Source organism: Pogona vitticeps, chromosome 3 (assembly GCF_051106095.1).
Source record: "Pogona vitticeps strain Pit_001003342236 chromosome 3, PviZW2.1, whole genome shotgun sequence".
NCBI classification, from domain to species: domain Eukaryota; kingdom Metazoa; phylum Chordata; class Lepidosauria; order Squamata; family Agamidae; genus Pogona; species Pogona vitticeps.
The window spans coordinates 124,302,249-124,325,454 of NC_135785.1; the positions used below are offsets into that span (position 1 = coordinate 124,302,249).

Sequence of the window (23,206 nt, forward strand, 5' to 3'; positions counted from 1 at the left end):
AGTCAAAGCTATGGTTTTTCCTGTAGTGATGTATGGAAGTGAGAGCTTGACAATAAGGAAGGCTGACCGCCGAAGAATTGATGATTTTGAATTGTGTTGCTGGAGAAGACTCTTGAGAGTCCCCTGGACTGCAAGGAGAACAAACCTGTCCATTCTAAAGGAAATCAAGCCTGAGTGCTCACTGGAAGGACAGATCCTGAAGCTGAGGCTCCAGTACATGGCCATCTCATAAGAAGAGAAGACTCCTTGGAAAAGACCCTGATGTTGGGAAAGTGTGAAGGCAAGAGGAGAAGGGGACGACAGAGGATGAGATGGTTGGACAGTGTCATTGAAGTGACCAACATGAATTTGACCCAGCTCCGGGAGGCAGTGGAAGACAGGAGGGCTTGGCCATGGGGTCACGAAGAGTCAGACACGACTAAACAACTAAACAACAACAACAACATGGGTGAAAAAAGTCACAACAAAGTCACTTACCAGGTAGGGCGAGCCCCGCTCCTCACAGTACCTTGGTAGTCCCTGAGACCAAGGAGTGTCTGTAAAAAAGGCCCGGAACACCGGCGGTGACAGTGCAGGAATGCGTGCTAAGGAGAAGGAGGCCCTTGCCGCTGCCACCACTTTGCAAGTGCAATGCAGTGCATTTTGCTATCGCAAAAACCAAATCGCTATGCGATTTCACCGCTAACTGGGGCGCTCGTTAAGCGAGGCACCACTGTATATCAAAAGACTGCAGAAAATGGTTGTTGTGGGTTTTTCGGGCTCTTTGGCCGTGTTCTGAAGATTGTTCTTCCTAACGTTTCACCAGTCTCCGTGGCCGGCATCTTCAGAGGACAGCACTCCGTGCTCTGGTGTAGTTTGCTTGGGAGTGGAGTATTTATGGCTGTGAGATAGGCTTTTGTCCTATTCAAGGGATGGGTGATTAGTGTGTCTTGTTGGTGTATTGTTGTGATAAGGAGGGGAGATTATCTGTCCCTGTGATTGACGTGTGTCATTAGCTGGTCTTTTGTGTGTAGTGTTCCCCGATCCTTGTGGCTGGGTAGAGGTCGTTGACCTTTTGCATGCTGTGTTTTTCAGAGCTGGAAGCCAAGTTTTGTTGAGTTTCAAACTTTCATCTTTTTTGTTGAAGTTCTACTGGTGCTTGTGGATTTCAGTGGCTTCCCTGTGCAATCTGACGTAATGATTGCTGGTGTTGTCCAGTATTTCATTATTTTGAAATAGAATTTCATGTCCAGTTGTTTTAGGGCATGTTCAGCTACTGCAGATTTTTCTGGTTGTTTTAGTCTGCAGTGTCTCTCATGTTCTTTAATTCTGGTGTGGATGCTTCGTTTTGTGGTTCCAATGTATACCTGGCCACAACTGCAAGGTATCCGGTATACTCCTGCACTGGTGAGGGGGTGCCTTCTGTCCTTTGCTGACCGTAACATTTGTTGTATTTTTGTGGTGGGCTTGAATACTGTTTGTAGGTTGTGTTTTTTCAGAAGTTTCCTCATGTAGTCCGTGACCCCTTTGATGTATGGCAGAAATACTTTATTTGTGGGTGGCTGTTTTTCTTCTTCAGTTTGGTATCGTTTTCTTGGTTTGATGGCTCTTGTGATTTCATTTTTGGAGTAGCCATTTGCCTGTAGGGCCCAATTCAGATGGTTGAGTTCAGTGCTGAAAAACTGAGCTTCACAGTTCCGATTCCCATGGTCTACCAGTGTTTTGATTATGCCTCTTTTTTTGCTGTGGGTGGTGGTTGGAATTTTTTTGTAGGTACCGGTCTGTGTGGGTGGGTTTTCTGCAGACCTTGTGTCCCAGTCAGAGGTCAGTTTTGCGTATGACCATGACCTCTAAGAACGGGAGTTGGCCCTCTATTTCTTTTTCCATGGTGAATTGGATATTTGGGTGGATGCTGTTGAGATGGTTCAGAAATTCTTCCAGGCAGGCATTTTATCATTAGATATATTCAAGGCATTTGATTGCGTGGAATGGCCAACATTAAAGATTTTGTTAAAGGGTCGGGGTTTTGGAAAGAAATTTAGGGGGATAATAGATCAATTATATTTAGAGAATACCTCTGTAGTAATAGTTAATGACAGGATGACAGAACGAATAGCTCTGGGCCGAGGCACTAGACAAGGTTGCCCTCTTTCTCCAGTTCTGTTTTGCTTGATTATTGAAATGTTGGCAATTGTAATAAGGAATGTTGATTTAATTGAAGGTATGGGAGAAAAGAAGAAAATAAAGATTAATTTATTCCCTGATGATTCCTTACTGACAGTGAAAAATCCATTAGAATGCATAGACAAAATTAGAATTCATTTAGAAAATTTTGGAAAAAATAACTGGATTATGTATAAATTGGCAAAAATCCAAATTAATGTTGTTTAACCATAGTAGAGTAGAACAAGAAAGGTTTGTTGAAAAATACGATCTTAAAATATGTAAATCAATTAAATATTTAGGAATAGATCTAGCAAAAAAATCCAAAAAAATAAAGGAATAGAACTATAATAAACTAAAGGAAGTGATTAAAAAGAAATTACATGAATATGGTAATTTTAAGCTATCCTGGTTTGGAAAGATTGCATTGATAAAAATGATAATTCTACCAAATTTTTTTTATTTAGAATGCTACCAATGCAGTTAACACAGGATGATTTGAAATTTTGGCAAGGAATAGTTAACAAGTATTGTAATGAAGGCAAGAAATCTAGAATAAATAAAAAGTATTGGTATAAAATAACAAAAAAAGGTGGTATAGGTTTACCAAATATAAAAAATTATTATTTGGCTAACCAATTGAGGTTTATCGGGGAAATTATATATAATCCAGAAAGGTTAATTTGGTGGGAAATGGAATAATCAGAATTACAAGGAGATATAGACACATATCTATTTGGTATAGTTAATAAAGATAAAATAAGTGAAATTAATAACCCATTCTTAAAGACATTGTTAAAGATATGGTATAAGTGTAAAAAGAATTTATGTTCATCATACTCTCCACGTGGATTAGTGACGGAAACAGAAAATTTTCCTACCAATATGAAAGTGTATGCGGATTTATTTAAAGAAAAAAAAGTGATTAGATTGAAAGATTGGTTATATAAAATGAGATCAATAGATCAAATGAAACAAACATTTCAGAATAAGAGTATTTCGTGGTTGAATTATATACTACTAGAAAGATGGACTAAGGAATGGGTAAATAAATATAATAAAGGTAGAGAATATACAAAGTATTGTCATATGAGGACATTCAAATGACTAAGTAAAAGGTACTGTGAGTAAAATTTACTTAATTTAGAGGAAGAAGAAAGTGAGAAAGAGGGACTGAAAATAGTGTGGGAACAAGACATTGGAAAAAGAATAAATGAAGAAGAATGGAGGAAGATATGGAAAATGAGGGTTTTAAGATTTATGTCAGTAAGAATAAGGGAAAAATTTTTTAAACTCAGTTTAAGATGGTATTTAACACCGTTAAAATTAAACAAGATTAACGTCAATCATCCGAATGTCTGTTGGGAATGCGAGAAAGAAGTTGGTACATACTTTCATATGTGGTGGGAATGTGAAAAAGTGCAAAGATTTTGGAAACAAATTTTTAAAGAATTAAGCTATATGTGTGGAAAAGATATAGAATGTAATGGCGAGATTGCTTTTTTATCAATATATGAGAATGTGGAATATGACAGAATGACTAAAGAATTGATGACTAATTTATTAACAGCAGCTACACTGATTATTGCTAGGCAATGAAAATTAAAAACTGAAGTGCAAATTGAAGAATAGTACAAAGAAATATGGAATACAGTGGTGCCTCGCTTAGTGATTGCCTCGTTTAACGATGTATTCGCTTAGCGATAAGGTTTTTGGAGCAATCTTGCACTCCGTTTAGCGATGTTTTCAATGGGGAAATTTCTCATAGCAATGTTCGGGACCTTGCTTCGCTTAGCGATGACAGTTTAGGTCCCCCTGTTTCGCTTAGCGATGTCCGTTTTTGCTATTTTAAGTGTGTCTTAAAGTGTTCAAAAACTGTTTAAAATGCTTGGAATCGTTAGTGCACCTTGTAAAACCTTTGCAAATTTAATTTGGCTTTGTTCTGAGTCTTCGTTAATTTTTGGTGAATTCCCCCCCCCCATTGGAATGCATTGAACGGTAGGTTTGACAGCTGTCAAACCTACAGTTCAATGCATTCCAATGGGGGGGGATTCACCAAAAATTAGCCACCTAGAGTGGGCCGTTGGTCCAGATAGGCGGGACCTAAATCAAATAAATAAATAAATAAATAAATAAATAAATAAATAAATAAATAAATAAATAAATAAATAAATAAATAAATAAATAAATAAATAAATAAATAAATTTTCCTTGTTACAACCAGTTGCAATATTTTTACCGTTTTCTTACTTTCCTGAAGCCCATGCTCCTTACTATTGAAAAAAACGATGTTTTTTATGACATGTTCTTTATGTTTAGTATTGAGATAGGTTTCCAGTTTTTACTATTTCATGGCCTTGTTGGACAATATCTCATAACAAAACCCACTAGTGGTAGTTGTTTTCAGGACCTAGACATGTAAAGCCAATTGACCAACTTTCCTTGCTGTAACAGTGACACTTTTTAAGATGACTGGAATAGGATGCACCCTTTTGCTTTGAATAGGATGCACCCTCATCAACAGCATCAGTTCTTTTACATTGCAAATTCAGCCAGCAGTCTATTCGGAGGCTTAGCCAAAATGTACTATTACCATATTCTCAGCGATAGTATCGAAAGGTCACTTTGCCCAACAATAACTAGATGGTTTTATTAGCAGAAATTGAAGAAGAAACACGGTCACTAAGTCCATCTGAACATTCACTCACACTGACACTGACTGACTCTGACTCTTTCTTCCTGTGGCTTCTGTCTGCTCATTAGCAAGAAATGTCACATGCTTTCAGCCATTCAGCGTCATTTACTTGCATGTTCTCACCATGTGTAGAAATATCAAACAGTTATTTGCTATCAAACAGGCATTTTCACAACCCATTTTTCTTTTTTTGTTTTTAATGGAGGTGGTAGATTAGGAAAGCCAAGTTTTACTTTAACAACAATGGAAGTTAAGATTTCCTTCCTTCCTTCCTTCCTTCCTTCCTTCCTTCCTTCCTTCCTTCCTTCCTTCCTTCCTATTTTAACTGCAAAATATCATAGCATTTCTTCAAGCCTTCTCAGACCCTCTGTGAGGACATCGGAGCCCCCCAGGGGTCTACGGAGCACAGGTTAAAGAACCTAAGATTCTGGTTCTAGTTTCATAGTTACGTACAGTACATTCTAGACTGATTCTTCATGCTTTTTTTCCTTTGCCTGCTGTGATGTAGTGGTGGGCAGCCCTTAGTTCTCCAGATGTTTTTAGACAGTGGTTCCCCTAATTTCTATGTGGCATGGCCAGTGGAAAAGAATGATGGGAGTTGCAGTTCAGCAACATCTGAAAAGCATAAGTGACCAGCCCTTGAGCAGTAAGTACTTCTGCTTTCCAGAATACTCTTAACTGGCTTTATCTGAGATTGCCTTCTTAAAAGGCTACTAATAATACTCTGTTGTGTTTTATATTGCAAACATATGAAGCAGTGTGTGTGTGTGTGTGTGTGTGTGTTTATTACAGTCCTTTGACCAATTAAAAACAATTACAGTTTCAACCTTCCAGCATAAAAGCACAACAAAATTACCACTTAGTTTAAAATCCATTTAAAACCTTGCAGTTTAAATCCAAGGGTTATGAAGCTGTATATTTTCACCCCTTTCTTATCTTCTTCCTGAAGAGATATTATCATCTGACACAGAAACAGAACTGAGGGTATTACAGAATTTGTTCCTCACCCATCTTCCCCAATAGCAGAAATAGACATGGAACAGTATATTATTTTATTTCAATTATTTATATGCTACCTTTCACCCCAAGGGGGAACCTTTGAGGAGAGATAATAATTACTCTGCCTAAAATCATGATCTCCTGTACAATTTTAATTGAAACTACTTGTATTCAAATAAATTGGTTTCTTTTAAAAGCAATTTTACATAGTTGTGATAGGCAGATTTTCAGTATAGGGGTTAGGGGATTGATCATTAACTTCTTTGAACACTGAAATGCTTCATTTATTTAGCAAACAAGAGTGCAGGGAAGTAAGTCTAATGCTGCTGTGTAAATTGCACTAGCCTTTCTGTATCCATTTGTTGAGTGTGCTGTCTGTATGTTCCACTCTGCTTCAGCAATTGTTTGGCCTTTGCTCTTGCTGGTTTAAGGTGTGGCTGGCTGATTCAGGTTGTTCTCTTTCCCCTGCTTACCTGAAGATTTGCATGTTTGACCAGGCGGAGTAATTGGGCCCACAGCAACCTGGGCGTGCCTCTCTGAGAAACACTTGGTTTCATGTATGACTCATAAACTGAAGCACAGACACCACTTCCCTAATCTACAGTAGCCATTTTAACTGCACTAAACTGTTGGACTTGTTATTACTGTTTTGTCTTTGGATCTTACAATTTAGATCAAGGTAATTTTGGCTGGCTTTGTTTGTAGTGTGTCTGTAACTTGAGTTTATTAATTTTAGCAAAGGATTAAATGTACCTGCTGAGTTTTTAAAAACTAACATGGGTATGTGCTTTTGACTTGATTAATAAATGAAACTGAACAGGCGATAGGGAATGGGGACAGAGAATAGATGATAGAGTGTCTAATATTTAAAGGTTTTATTTGACATAAAAGTGTAATTTCTTTCGAGATGATTGGAACTGTAAAAACTAAAACAACTTCTTGTAGCGCAGATAGTTTGATTGGATGAAAAGTAAAAATGGTTTTAAGAGGACTTACCAACCTGGGTGGTTCATCTCAAAACCCAAAGTGCTTTTAATGTTTTGAATAAGAAGAATGTAAATGAAAGAAGTTGTGGAAAGTACATGTTGTTTATTAGAAATAAATATACGTCAGGTATAACTTTTACGTCAAAGCTAAATGCATTCTTCTTTACAGAACAGCAAGTTGAGTAGATTGTTGTATGTGTAGTTTTTTAAAGCATGGAATAGCGTGGTCTGCACCAATGCCTTAAATGGAACATTACTGAAATTAGTAGTTAAGGGCTTATTTTTGATTATATCTACTGGAAAAAATAGAATAACTTTCCTGTTACGTTTTCTGTAATTTATCATTTATTTTTGTTATGCTACAAGAGTTAGTCTCCAGTTGTCCTAATTTTGTTAAGCTGATATTGCTTTGTTGTTGCAGATTTTAGCTATCTTATTTTGCAATATGTGCTGTATTGCTGAAAGGAGGTTTGTGGTGACATTTAGCAAACCCCTTGTGCTGTAGAAATACTCTGTTTTGTTTCTATGGGAGGAGAGGCAGTGAGATAGATAGACTTGAGTTTTAAATTATTTGTCATCTAACTTTAACCTGAGAAAATACTATTTTCCATAAAGGGTATTATAAGGATGGGGTTTTCCCTGTCCTTTCTTGAGGGTAAAATTTATTGTATCCTTAGCTGAAGGCTTGCCTGAAAAGGCCAAACCTCTTTTATTTCCCTTTTTCAGCTTGTTCAACTTTTAAATTTGGATTAATTTTTCAAAACAGGAGTAAATTCCAGAGGAAAGGCTGCGAGGAATGTTGTCCGTATGTGGTGACTACGGTGCTGTTCACTCTGATGGTACATTAAGAGTTCCTTACTACCACTATTACTAAGATGTGTGACGGAGTGGATAAAATGTATTCTATCCTGTTCACTTTGGGGCACAGGAGCTTACATTTTTCTTTTTTGTTAGGTTCTCTAGTAACTTCCTCAGAGTTTAATATTTTAAGTTGTCAAACTTTTTAGCAGATTAACTTGTTTTTTTAACCCTGTGGGTTCCAGATAATCTCCATGTATGTTTGGAATGGAAAGATCTGTGCAGTTCTTCTCTGTAGCCAATAAAACTTTGGGAATTTTTTTCTTAAACAGCAGCCTGTCCTCCAATTTAAAAACCAATTTAGAATAGGACAAGTCTGTGCATGCTTTTCAAAGGACATCATTTTTACAAAGGAGAGGAAGTCCTTATGTGTGACAAAGATAGGTCTTTGGATCCCAGCCTTAGGCCACAATGGATTTGATGCAGGATCTGGATTGGTAAATTGTGGAAATAGAGAATCATATCTGGTTAGTGGTGTTGAAGGAGAAATAAAACTCTGCTCTGTGCCATTAACACAGTCCACAATGTGAAATTTGGTGCCAGCCAGCCAATGCTTAAAAGGCCATTATCTTCATTGCAATATATTTTAACTCTTAGTACCCATCTGCAAAGGCAGGACACAGAGCTATTTTGCATCACAATAAATTGTCCCAAAAAGATTACATGGCCTAGCCATGTGCCACAAAGAGACAAGCCAGCTCTTAAAGTCTAAGGATGGATAGCTTTAAGTAGAAACTTAAAGTGGATGAGGATCCCCCCATGTCAAACAGTGCTATCAGGGAACCATATACAGTGGTACCTCTCTAAACGACAACCCCGCTAAACAATGAATCCGCATGATGATGACTTTTTGCGATCGCTATATGGGGGATTTTTGCTGGACGTCGATTAGGTCCGTGCTTCGCGATCCATTTGTTTGCAAGGCAACGATTTTTTTGGCTTCGCAAAATAGCTGCCCTGTGTTTTCCGGACCTATGTTCGCATAGCCACTTTTACAGCTGATCGGCGCTCGCAAAATGGCTTCCCTATGGGTAATCTTTGCTGGATGACGAGGTATTTTCCCCATTGGAATGCATTAAACTGGGTTTCAATGCATTCCAATGGGGAAAGGGTTTTTACATGACAACGATTTCGCTAAACAGCGATTTTCCCAGGACAGATTATCGTCGTCATGCGGGGCACCAGTGTACAATAACTATATGCCTGTGTGGACAGGCTCTGGGTCAACGTTCTCCTCAAACTGCTGTGTGTCCCATGGAGAGAACAACTAACATGCAGATCTATCTCATCTATCTCATCTCTCTCTCTCTCTCTCTCTCTATCTATCTATCTATCTGTCTATCTGTCTATCTGTCTATCTATCTATCTATTATTTGGCCGAGAAAATAATCTTGAAGGTGCAAGGAAGGTAATGGAAGGATCAAGACGTCCTTCTATTTATATAGACCCCATCTGGATCCTGCCATGGCTGTTACTCACTTTTTTAAAAACTGCAAGAAATTCTGAACATAGATGTCTTGATGTCTAATCTGAAAAGTGAAAAAGGTAGAAATTTTTATTTATTTATTTAGGACATTGGTTCCCAAACTGGGTGGAGGCATACCTCCAAGGGGGGCATGTGATGAGGTTTCAAAGGGGATAAGACCATCATCCTTCACATGAATTTGTTTTGTTTTTGCTGTTTCTTAAGGTAGATACATTTGTTTTAACTTCTTCTGACAAAAAAAATTAGTTGAGCTGCCCTTTTTGGTATTGTTTTCCACTTTAAAATACAATCTCCTTTTTCCTTTTTTTAAATGAAAGAGGAACTGGAGAGATATGAGGTTTTCTCAAGAAGGGGGCATTACGCAGAAAAGTTTTGGAATGACTGATTTTAAACTATGTGGAGAAAAGCCTAATTTGAAATGTATAGAGTTCAACTTGCAAAGGCTTCTCAGTGCTAATTAGTCCCCATTTGAACGTTCAGATACTAATCCAGTTGGTTGAGGCATACTTGAAAAATCCAGGCATGACACTGCAAGATATATTTTCAGTTAAAAGGAAAAGGAGACCTTTTCGTCATTTTTTAGGGGATTGGCAATCTCACCAGATTTTGAGCTGTCCAGATTCAAGACGCATGGGGATGCTAATTTCAAAACGAAAAGTGACTCCTGCAGCGATTGAAAGATAAGAGCATTTTCCTAGTCAGTTGACAAGATTAAATATACTATTTCTAAATGTCTATATGGTATTTACATTTACTATATAGTATTCACATTTCTGAATAATTATTTTTATACACAATGACTGTTAAAAGGTATGAAACTCTAATTAGAATCTTTGATGTATTCACTTTGAATGGATTTTAATAGTAAGTGGCAATATCTGCCTAACTGAAAGATCCAAGAAGAACGTACACTAGAGACCTATTAGAACCAAGGGACCTGATCCCATTCAGCCTTCAGCCTGAAAGATTTTAGCCATCTTGTAAAAGAAACCAAATTAAGTAGGCCCACACATACTCCATCACCAACAGGAAGCCCACCTGGTTCTAAAAGTGCCAGAACTCAGGGCTTCATAAGAAATGCTAGGCTTTTAGCTTCATTCTCAAACTAGAATTATATCCTATGTGTCCTTTTTGCTATTTTTAAAGAATTATCTTTCTGTTTTGTACATGGTGGCAATAGAGGCTGGAGAGTCTCACCAGATCTCTAAATGATTGGATCTGAGTACTCGGACTGTTGGCCAACTGTAGTTAAACTAATTCCATCTTGCCCCTTCCTCCATTCTTGGTTTGAAAAAGTTGTCATCCCTACTGAAGAGTTGTTTGTGAGGGTTAAAAAAAGTTTCTTTCTAAAAAATGTATTTTTGATTTTTTTAGCATATAAAATCCAGGAAAGCATTGTGAACTATATTTGGACAGAAACCATTAAATAATAAATGAATTAGCAAAAATATTTGCATGCAACCCTGAAAGACTGCATCTTCAAGCCCATTTGACAGAGACAGAACATATAAAAAGCTTCTTGACCTCATAGGACAATCCTAAAGTTATCTCTGAAGTAAATCCAGTTGAAGTGCGTGGGATAACTCAAGTTTGGGGAATATCTACTTTAGTTATGAAGAAAAATTCCTTGATTATTCAATCAGTGCACCAAATCCAGTCTTGCAATTAAATCATCATCTTAGAACTGGAGATCTGGAAGGGAATTTATGGATTATCGAGTCCAGCCTCTGTCAAGGAGGCACAGCAGGGAATTCAACTCCCAACCTCTAAGCCACTGAGTTCTCCAGCAGTTCTGTCGGTGCCTTTTATATCTTCAGCAGTCAGTTGAGCTCTTTACCCCTGGATATTTGGCAGAACTGAAATACAAAAACATAAAATTTTAGTAGAATCTTTATATGTGAACTGCCTTTGAAATTATGGTAATAAATCATAAAAATAGATATTGTGCTTTTAAATATACCATGTTCATAAAGTGATTTGCATTTTTTAACTTTTATTTTATTACTACTGTACATTAAAATGAGTTAGGCTAGGATTTTGGTTGCTTAGATAGCATTTTACACTGTCTATGATGTTTGTGAATGTGACTGGTCTGTGACCCGGCACCAGTCCATGGCCTAAGCAGGACTGGGCCTTGGATACAGATCTCCTGACCCCCTGTGAGTGCCCCCCGTGAGTGCACCCCACACATGCGCACAGGCGTGCCACGCCCCCGCGCAGGTGGACCCCGTCCCCCCAACCAGTCCACGGTTGGGAAAAGTTGGGGACCACTGGTTAAACCACTGTTTGGATATTACATGTGATATAGTTGCCTTATGCAGACATTGTTTCTTTTATGAAGCTACTACATTTTGCTTGAACCTAGTTTGCAATATTTTGTTTGGGGGATGGTGTGGGGGAAGTAATTTATCTGTCACCACATGACCTTTGATTGTAGTGAGAAACAAAATGTATGAGCTTTGTAGGCAACCGTCAGGCAACAGTGTCTGTGATTAGTATTCAGCAAGCCTGTCTTGGTATAGCTTACTGACAACAGTAAACTGAAAACAGTAACAGCTGGCTTGAATCTGTACTCTGCCATAAACTCAATAGACAAGCCACTCTGTTTCATCCTCAGTGCCCATCCACAATATGAAAAGAATAATACTGATGTACCCTGCAGTGAAACCCTGTGTGGTGTAGTGGAAAGTTTGATGGACTAGGACTCAGGAGGTCCGGGTTCAAATCCTCACTCAGCCATGGACTCTCACTGAGGTGTGTAAGTGATAAAGCCACTCCTTAAATATCTCACTTACCTTGAAAGCCCTGTTAGGGCTACTATAGGTTGTTTCAAACTTGATGGTGTGTAATACCAATCATACAGCAGGGATGACGGTCTGTGGCCTTCCAGATAATTTTGGATTGCAGCTCCAAATTCCATCACTGTGCTGGCTAGGGCTGATGGAAGTTATAGGCTAAAAACATCCAAAGTAGTGGTTTCCAACCTTGGATGTCCAGATGTTCTTCGACTAGAACTCCCCAGAATCCTGGCCATCACAGCTAGTAGTAAAGGCTTCTGGGAGTTTTAGTCCTAGAATGTCTGGGGACCCATGGATGGGAAGCACTGATCTAGACGGTCATCATTGCTATCCCTAACTTACAATATTGCAAATACTACAGATAATGCTTCTGCTTTCAATTTTGTATTTATAAAAAGTATGAGAGTCCTGAGTAGAGATGGGCACAAACTATGGTTTGGCTTTGTGCCGGTTCATTTTTTTGGCAAAACAGATATTTGTTACTTCCCAGCCCTGCCTCCTCTGGTGGGGCACCCACTCAGAGACAGCATCCCGGCTTCCCTGCCCCACCCCACCTCCTCTGGCCACTGCCTCTGAGTGGGTGCCCCACTGAAGGAGGTGGGCCTGGGAACTGCAGTATGTGTGTTCAGCCCAAAAATGAATTCGTCAGTTTGGGCCCATCTCTTGTCCTGAGCTAGTGCCACGCTCGCGTCACTTAATACTTTGAATAAAGAAACATGGTGAGAGAATAAAATCTTAAATATAGATGTGTGCAGAGTTGTGTTTTGGGACACCAGCCCTGAGGAACTGAGAGGTTTATAGTCCAAAAACACAAATCCTCATAACTCTGCCTAAGTATTTTTAAGAGATAACTTGCTATCAATTTTTATATATAATTTTATATATATTGTTGACTATTTTCTTTAAAACATTTTTAATTATTCTCACTTGCCAAATTGAGTATGTACATTAGTATATATTTTGTTGTGTTTTTATCCCACATTTCCCCCAAGTAGCTGAAAGCAAATACTGTATAACAAAATGCATACTAACATACATAGTCAATCTGACGAGTGAGAAAAATGATCCCTGTGCCTGTTTCAAATCTATAATAGCCTTTTTTTACAAACTAAAACCTTTTGGGGGGGGGTACATTTTAAAGAAGCATCTCCACCCCACCTACCATCCACCTTCCTTTTTGTGTGTGTGTTTTTAAGTCTTTGGGGCATAAAAAATCTGTGTGGTGATATGAATGATGTGTGTGAAGATATGGAAAAGGGAGGAGATGACCTCTGGGCCCTGTGAGGTTTCTTACCCTTGCTATGTTCTGTAGATATTCAGATAAATGTGTTTTGTGCTCTGTGAAGTTAGAAGTACAGTGCAGGTTTAGGCATTTTTGGCATTATTTTGAAAGGAAGCAAATAAGATATCTTAATGTCAGAGTTTCACAGACACAAAAAAATATTAAAAACATAAACCAGTTGTTTACCATCTTGCCAGTATAATTGTTTCTTAGAAATGCCTCTGCATAGAACTTCCTAGTACAGATAATCGTCCTGCAGAAGACAAGACAGTCGTGTCCTGCTTCTTATACCAGCATCTTGAAAGAGTTCTTGATTTTGTCCACTAGTGAATGAATGCTCATTTTTAATAAAAATTTGAAGATGCTTTGCAGCAAGAAATAAAAATCATGTTAGGCACTGTGTCCCACTGATCCTGAGACAAATCAATTTAACTTCTGGTTCTTAGTGTGTGCAGAATTACATTGTTTCTGGATTCTAAAATCTGTGCACTGTTAACAAATGTGAGTTTAAGTAAATATTAAAGTAATATATTGCTTGTTATTCATAAGACTGTATGAAAACAAATAAAAATACATTGGAAATGCATTTCCACCTTTTACCTTTTGTATCATGTCTTTAGGATTGTAGGCCTCAGAGTATGGACTGTTTTTAATTCTCTTGCATAGACTGTTCTGAGAATCTTTGAAGAATGGGTTTTAAAAGGTTTAAATAAATATGTTTTAGCAAGTGTAATGGTCAGATAAATATTTACATGAAAGGAAAATTTCATTCTCAGTAATAAGAGATTATGGCATAGTGGAATGAGTGATATACTAGGACTCTGAAGAACAAAGTTTGAATCCTTGCTCAGCCACGGAAACTCACTGGGAAAGTGGAACAGGTAAAACCACTCGTTAAGTATTTCAGTTACATTGAAAGCCCTATTAGAGTTGCTATAAATTGGTTCCAACATGACTGCACATAACACAAACAATAATACATTTCATTCATATAGGAGGCTGCAGGAGAGTTCGGACAACCTCTTAAGGCAAGAAGTGAACAGTACCTCCATTACTCACTTTCATGGTGTTGTAAGAAGAATGCGCCTTGAACCTAGAATACACTGCTGCCTTTTCAGTGCATGATAAATCCCGTTTTGTCCTTAGCTGTAGCTCCCAAAACAGAAATGAAAGAAATAGGAATTCTCGTCTGTTCTAAAGTTAACACATTACATTAGCTTTGTCCATAGGTATTCATATCAAAGACAGATAAGTTTATTACTGTGCACCTTACATATTTTCTAGAGGGAAGTTTTAATCCAGGACAAATGGTTCCTTCCCTCCAGCGATGGGCTAATTCATGAAGGGAAAGAAGAATGGACAGTTAATTTATGAGAACACTTTGTGGAATATATTAGCTAAAACTTGCTAATTGAGAAGTTTTTCTGCATAAGGAAGCAATGAAAACTTGCAAATTGCTTTGTTCTTGATAGAGATGCATTAGGACACCCTGTTGAAGAAAACCGACTGATGTGAGAGTTTTCTCTCTTCCAGGGCAGTGAAAAGATGAGTGTATTTTTGAGGAGGGAGGCCAGTATTTGGAGGGGGGGAATGGAGTGATTTGTACAAAATAATTGTATTTTTCATAAAATTTTATTTTCTGTACAGACTGTAAAACTTTTCATGCAAGGTTTTATGCACAATGCACAATGCCTTTCTGTGAAAAAACACATTTTTATATATAAAAACACTTCCATGCATTTTGGGGGGGGGAGGAGCTGCTGAAATGTGAAAAATATAAGAAAACTGAAATTTTTCATTTTTAACTGTAAGAAAAAAACAAAGATTTGTGTTCAGATATGGATTTGATCACTTATTTAAGCTCCTATAGGTCTTACAAAATACAATCCTAGATACAGAACATGAAGAATTAAAAGAAAATTAAAAGCAAAGTTTCTTTAGAAATAGGTATTGGTGTCCTCCTAAGCTGGAAGACCCAAGTGAACACTTGCAAAATTTATCTTTTCCTCAAATTGTATTTTTTTCCAAATGCAATTTCTCAATTTCTACTTGCTCAGTCTTTTTGACAGAATAGTCAAAATCCGATTGCTTAGCATAGGTAATTACACTACAGTAGGTTCATTGAATCAGTAGAGATTTGGTGAGTCACCTCCTCCATATGCCCCATTGATTCATACAGTCATATAGGCCTACTATAACTGTGACTTATTTTAGTATATTAAGTTGCAGTTAGAATAAGCCCATTTGAATCAGTGGAACCTTTGGAGGACTTCATCACTAAGTCCCTACTAGTTCAGTAGGTGTACTCTATTGCAATTTATTATGCTAAACAACAGTGTTAATACTTTTTGCTATCCATGTTATTTACAGAAAACAAATCTGATCATGCATCTGTGTCCGTGTTATGTGCACCAAATCAGAACTGACTTGCAGTGACCATAACAGTGCTTTGAAGGTAAGTGAAATATTTAAGGAGTGAGTGGCTTTATTAGTTCAACACCACGATTGAGCTTCCACACCTGAGCGGGAACTTGAACCTAGGTCTTTTGAGTCCTAGTCCATCACTCTATCCATTGCACCACACTGGGTATCACTATTTACATCCATGTATTTTCAAAAGATAGTGAATTGAAAGAGAGAAGGATGTGCAGACTACTAGCAGTTGAATTATGGAATATCTTAAGAGACAAGTGCTGATAGTCTAATGTGCAATAAAAAGTCAGGAATAATGTGCTTAACTATAGTTCTTCTTATGTCTACAAACAAGCCAAAATAAGGTTTAAAATCACTTTTAATCATTTTGAACTTATTAACCATTTCAAACTTGTTGTAACCCAAATAATGTAGAAAATTGATATGAAAGATTGGAAATTGTCCTGGATCTTATGCTCTCTAATAATTATAATTGTGTTCTGTCAAATCAATTCTGACTTCTGGCAACCCTTTTCAGAGTTTTCTAGACATAGAGTACTCAGAAGTGATTTACCATTCCCAGGCTGAGCAGTTGAGAGCATTGACCCTGACAGAGGCCTGGAAGGAGAGGACTAGAAACCAGGCCTTCTCAGTTGTCAGTCCCCAACTCTCGAACAACCTCCTGCTTGAAATCCACCTGGCTGCTTCACTGGGAACTTTTAAGCAGTTGCCAAAAACATGTTTTTTACAGGCCTTCCCAGACCTCATATCTTAATATAGTGGTGGTCTTAACATTTATATTATCAGTTCTGCCTCCTTGCTTTTATATCATTTTAATTATTGTCAATTAAATTTGTTGGTGTGATTGTGTTTGACTTTGATTTTATAACTATTATGTTTATTGTTTTAAATTGTTCGATTATATGTTTGTTTAATGTGTAAATACAATGGTACCTCGACTTGCGAACGATTCAAGTTATGAACAGCTCCATTCACAAAAGTTGCTTCGACTTGCAAATGGAGCCTCGACTTACAAATGAAAAAAATATATGAAAAAAACCTTTCCTGCCCCTTTTTTGACCTGAGTTCATCTTAGGTCAAAAGAAGGGGGGAAAAAATCTCTCCCTAGTGATAAAGTATGGATTTACCAGCTTTGCATTAGTTCCTATGGGAACTAATGCCTCTACTTACGAACAGCCCCTCGACATACGAACGAAAACAGCCTGAACAGATTAAATGGTTTTCAGTGCATTTCTGTGGGAAATCTTGCCTCGATTTACAAACTTTTTGATGTACAAAAGCCGTTCCAATACGGATTAAGTTCGTTAAGTTGAGGTACCACTGTAGCCCAGAGTGTATTTGGCAGCCAGATGGGCAGTATAGAAGATAGATAAGTGAGTGAGTGAGTGAGTGAGTGAGTGAGAGAGAGAGAGAGAGAGAGAGAGAGAGAGAGAGAGAGAGAGAGAAAGAAAGAAAGAAAGAAAGAAAGAAAGAAAGAATTTTCCTTCTTCTGGGGGCATCCAGAGGCTGTGCAGAGGGCCCAAGACCACACAGGCTGGCTCTATTCTTGGATGCACAGTGGGAAATTGAACTCCCAGCCTCTGGCTCCACAGACAGATACCCAACTCACTGAGCTATCCAGCCAGCCAGCTATGAGTTCTAACAGATTTTAATTTTTTTGCCATTATATCAGATATGTTCCAACTGTGGCCTCTAATAATAGCTGGAATTTTTAGGTTGCGAAAAGTACCAAGAAATCCTAATTTCAGGAGCTATAACACTTGCATTTCCAAGCCTGTGAGATAGAATCGGCTTTAGAACAGAATTTCAAGTAAACTTTTTCTAATGTTCGCTTTCTGATATTCACATTTTTAATAATGCGTGTGTGCTAGATACTGAAGCAACTGGGCTTACAAACTGCTGGAGAAAAGAGAGACTTATTTCTTAGAGATCCCTTAACTTCTTATAAGGGGTGGGAGTTTTGGATTTTTTGGACTGCAGTTCCCAGAATTTGCCTAAAATTTGCCCATGCAGAATTCTGGGAGCTGCAGTCAAAAGTAAAAATACACAGAGCAGCTTTCATTACATTTCTATGCTTCTGCTGCCATTTTTTCTCATTTCAAGAGCAGGGAAACTAGCCCAGTGATGGCTCAGAGTGGCAATGATCCATGTGAGCCACAAAGGTGAATGGAATGGGTAGTTTTGCTGCCCATTTGGCTCTATATTTATTTGTTCCTTATTTAATAAACTTACATACTGTCCGGCTAGAACGTGTCTACTCTGGGCGGTTTATACAAAATATAAAAAATAAACTAAGGTATAAGTGAACTAAAGATACAAACCAAATTAACAGCAGAATCCAAGATGGAAAAAGAAAAAAGGCTAGGTGATGGCTGTAGGGAAGGCCTGCATGTATAGCCATGTCTTCAGATTAGTCTTGAAGGCCCTTAGTGAGGGGGCCAGGCAGATCTCTACAGGTAGGTTGTTCCAGAGACGAGGGTCCACTGCTGAGAAGGCCCGGTTTTTAGTTTTTTCCCTTCGGACCTCTCCTGGTGTTAGGCCCCTCAGCCACCTGGCCTGACTGGGATGGGTGATGTGGGCGGAAGAAGGTGCTCTGCCAAGTATCGAGGGCCTAAACCATTTAGGGCTTTGTATGTGATAGTCAGCACCTTGAAATCAATACGGAAGTGAATAGATAGCCATTGTAAGGTGGCCAGGGTGGGGGATATATGGTGGAATCTTTTCACCCCTGTTTAGCCTGGTTGCCATGTTCTGGACCATTTGAAGGTTCTGCATCAGTCTCAAAGATAACCCAACGTAGAGAGCATTACAGTAGTCTATTCTTGAGACTACGAGCGCATGGACCAACATGGTGAGTGCCTCTGCATGTAGATAGGGACACAGCTGGGTGATCAGCCAAAGAATAAGTGGGCGGACCGAACCACGGATGCTACCTAGGTCTCCATGGTGAGCGCTGGGTCAAGATGGACCCCAGACTGTGAATCGTATTCTTTGTGATGAGAGTCACCCCCCCCCCAAAAGAGAGGGAGTTCCTCAAACCACTGACATCTTGGGCGCCCACCTGCAAGACCTCTGTTTTGTCCGGGTTCAACCTCATTCCATTCAACTGCATCCATTGTAGGATAGCCTCCAGGCAGTGCTCAAGGGACGGAATGGCATCTACTGCAGAGGGAAGAAAGGAGATGTAGAGCTGGGTGTCATCAGCATATTGGTGACAAGAAGCTCCCCGGATGATCCTCCCCCAGCGGCCTCATGTAGATGTTAAACAGCATTGGGGAGATGATCAAACCTTGCAGAACCCCACAATTGAGGGACCACGGAGCTGATACATTCTCCCCAAACTGGACTCTCTGGGGACGGCTCTTCAAGAAGGACTGGAGCCAAGCAAGAGCAAGGCCACCGATCCCCAGTTTGGAGAACCTCTCCAGGATTATACCGTGGTCGAAGGTATCAAAGGTGGATGAGATATTAGGTAGGATCAGCAAGGACATTTTGCCCCCATCGGCCTCCCTAAGTAGGTCATCCAGCAGGGTGACCAATTCGGTTTCCGTGCAGTGGCGTGGCCTGCAACCCGACAGAAATGGATCCAGGGCATCAGTTTCATCCAAGAGGGCCTGAGGCATCTATAGAGGACACCTCATAAAGAGCTACCCAGTGTAAAGAGCCGTCTTTACAGTGAGCATGGCACTTGTTTTGATTCCTAAAACACAGGCCTGTGATACATGCTTCTCAGATAAAACAGAATATCCTGAGATGCAAGACCTAGCTGGCTTTTCAAGAGTTTCAGTTCCTTTAATAGTAGACATCCATTACTTCCGCCACAAGTACAGAAGTGGCTGTTAGATGTTGAAAGCTCTTTGGTTTGCTACTTACTGTAAACTTAGTGTGAATTGTTGTGCAAATACTTTTTTCCCCCCAAGTTACTTTTCTCTCCTATTCCAGTTATTTCGAATTTGATTAGACTTGACACAGCAGTGATGATATGTGGCTATTTTGTTCTGACTTCTGTGTGCTTTTCAGTTCCCATGTTGTGTGCACACTTCCTTTTAAAGAGTTTCTATCTCATAAAGAATTCTAGGGTTGATTTTCCTACGAAAAATTGACTTGGAGTTATTCTCTTTTTTAAGTGTTTTCTATGCATACCCCAAGCAAAGTCTCATGATGCCCACTTAGAATGTTTTGGCTTTATTGTGTTGCCCCCAGGTAGAGGCAAAGGATTTAGTCCACTGACAAAATCTGCTTGTCAGTTCCCACAGTTAACCTGTGCCGTAAAAACTTGATCCAGCAGCTTGGGAAGCCTCCAAATCGGGTTCTGCTACCCAGAAGCAGGCACAGCAGAGGCTGGGGAGTAATGTGCTAAAGCTAGCTGTGTCTAAGCAACACATTTTATTTTTTCCTATCAGTGACTTACATTTTTTGTTGAATACTTTGCAGAGCTTTTTTTTTAATGAGTACTTTGGAACAAGACCAGTTCTTTCTGCACACATTTTATGATGAGACACATTATATGTTAGATAGTCCTGCAACACAGCCCTGCTTTGAGCTAGTTTTGACTAAATAATGCCACAGTATAATAACCTTGTATTGTGGCATATGACTTCTAATAATAAATGCTCAAATAATATTTTTCTTAATGTGTTTCTCCAGCATTAACTTGGCTTTTAATGTGAGAATTTGCTTTCCTTGCCTCATTTTTATAGTGTATTTTTGCAGTTTTTAAACGGTGTCCCTCTGAAAACCATGCCACATAAAGTTTTGTCTGGTATACTGTGAAACTAGTTAAACGTTTTACAGCAAGTGCAAAGGGAAGATGAAGCAGTAGAGACAGGAAACACTTGTCACTTGTGCTTTGTAGCTGTATGTCTGCTTCCTGTCAGTTAGATGACTAGAAGTGGAACAGATGAACCAAGATACTGCTCCTCTTTAATTTTTCTCACATGGGTCATTGTATAAATCTCCTGACAAAATATGTTGAGTTTGTCTCCCCTCCATAATATTATCTAGCGAATAGTGGACTTTGCTTGGTAGAATGGGAAACAATAGTTACAACAGAAGCAGTTTTACTCATGATACTTGTTTGGTTTGGTTTATTTGATTATGTGATGCCTTTTTAAGGTTTACATGGGATTCAACCAATCAGTTTTCTGTGTCAGGACAATGCAAGATTCCTCTCTTCTCTGTGGGGCCAGTGTGACATTATATGAAATAATATATTGCACATATCCGTGAAGCAGTATACCTTTAATTATTAGTGATTCTCTACATATGGTTAGTATTCATTAGTGTTTCCCAACCTGGGGGTTGTGACCCTCCAAGGAGCTTGCAAAATGTTTTCTGAGGAGTCTTCCTGATCTTTCAGAGGAGGATATTAAGGTTAATGTGCATGTGTATGTATGAAAAGCAGTCCCTTTTGGGGGGAAAGAAGCCTCTACTTTCTGTGAAGGGATGACTTTACCCCTTTAAAATGCCTTTATTCAAACATGGGGGGTGCCACAGGTTACTTGGCTATTATAAAAGGAGACTCAAAAAAGGTAGGGAACCACTGGTATAGATAGTTCCATGTTGCCCAAAGAAAATAAGAATTTATATCTGCCTCTGAAAGTTCCAAAGTATTGATGCCTTCTTTCTTCCTCAGTGCTATTATGTCTTCTTCTCTCTAGTCTGCTTAGGGACATATTTAGTATTCTGTTAGGAGGGTAAGCAAAGAGTTTACAGAAGAAATGAAAGAAGAGTGACAGCTTTCTATCTCTCCTTTGTTTGGAATTATTAGCAAAACAGCAAGATTTCTGTTACACTTAGCTGCCTTTAACAAAACAGGTGGAAGAATTTGCAGGTCTTTTTAGTTTAAACGATTTCTTAAGCAAGTAGAAAAGGAAGTCAGTAACTTTTCAGCTATTTGTTTGAAATATTCTGTATCAATATTTTGCTCAGGTTCTGCAGATAACTGCCTAATTGCAAAACTCTTGTAGCTGCCTAAAAGCCAATGAATGTTGAATCTATAGCCTTGAGTTACAAACTTAATCCGTATCGGAATGACGTTCGTAAGTCAAAATGTTTGTAGGTCACAGTACCATTTCCCATTGAAATGCATGGGAACGGGATTAATCTGTTCCAGCATTAAAAAAAAAAAAAAACACAACCCCCCCCAAAATAAAAATAATAAAAAATAAACAGAGCAAGTCCCGTGCTGGGACTGCAATACAATAAAATAAAATAAAAATTTTAAAAATCCAAAAACAAAACAACAATAACATTCCCCCCAGTTCAAACCCACCCTCCAAAACCTGCCCAGTTTTTAAAAAAGGAAAAGGATCTTACCTCCGCAGCTGCCCGCCCTGGGCTTCAGCCGCCGCTGCCTGGCTGGAATGGGTCCTCGCCTCCCACCTGGGCTCTTGCTCCCGGCACTGGGTCCATCTGCGCTGCTCGCTTCCCAGCTGGGCTCTGCTTCCTGGAGGTCAAAACCGCCCCCCTTGCCCTCCTGGACCCTTCCCTGCCTTCCTGCACCCCTACGTGGGCCCAGCGGGGCCGAAATCGCCATCCCCCATAGCCCTCCAGAAGCTATCTGGCCTTCCTCTGCTGCCTTTTCCTAACTGTTGGGGCAAAAGAGCTAAAAAGAAGCAGCCTCTTTTACCGCCTACAATTAGAAATTTGAATTTCCCGCCCTTTTCCCCTGTCTTTTTTCTGTTCGTAGGTCAGAGATCCGGCCGCAAGTCAAAGCAAAATTTTGCAGCCGGAGCTGTCTGTATGTCAAATTGTTCGCAGATCAGGGCATTCATAAGTCAAGGCACCACTGTACAGTATTGTGACTGGGCTCTCACTTGATCATTTCCAGGATTTTTTTTAAAAAGTATTTTGCATTTATAAGCAGAGTAGTTCTTTTATTACCGCAGAACTTTGCAACATCTTAGTGGTCTAACATTCTCTGGCGTGGACGGAGACTGGGAGCAGAATGTCCTGAAAAGATCAGGACCTTAATTTGTAAACATTGCTGCTTCTTGCTGTCCTTCTTGTAGTAGCTGCCTTAATACAGAATATCATGGTAGGTCCCAAGGAAGTTTGATACTTCCAAAGACTAAAGTAGTTGGCAAGACCAAACTTGCAATATGAATGCCTTCTTTCCAGGACAACTGTATGTATGTATGTATGTATGTATGTATGTATGTATGTATGTATGTATGTATGTATGTATGTATGTATGTATGTATGTATGTATGCATGCATGCATGCATGCATGCATTTATTTATTTATTTATTTATTTATTTATTTATTTATTTATTTATTTATTTATTTATTTATTTATTTATTTATTTATAGCTGTCTTTATGTGGAGGGCTCTGGTTTCAAAAAGACATTCTGCTCTCTGAAAAAATCATAGTTTTTAATTACATGCAGAGGCTGTAGCATAGAGGATGCTATCCTTTTCAGATTATCACTCCATATGAAGAGAAGTGGAGGGGACAGCCTGCTCGTTCTCTTCACATATTCAGATTGACTTCCATCCTGAGTAGGTCTTATATTCTCCTTGG

General features: G+C 38.9%; 1 protein-coding gene across 10 annotated transcripts in view; it reads left to right on the plus strand.

The window, feature by feature from the left end:
* Positions 1–23,206, plus strand: part of ELF1 (E74 like ETS transcription factor 1) — a 121,615-nt gene that overhangs the window by 23,630 nt on the left and 74,779 nt on the right. For 4 of the 10 annotated variants that reach the window (XM_078390716.1, XM_078390717.1, XM_020804262.3 and 1 more), the window contains exon 2: positions 15,617–15,701. The exons of 1 other annotated variant lie outside the window; for it this stretch is intronic. The gene's annotated coding sequence lies outside the window, so the exon portion shown is untranslated. Of the gene's footprint in view, positions 1–6,394; positions 6,516–9,077; positions 9,226–11,783; positions 11,921–15,616; positions 15,702–23,206 lie in introns of those variants that run through there. 5 more of the 10 variants (XM_020804259.3, XM_020804268.3, XM_078390718.1 and 2 more) reach the window with 4 other exon arrangements.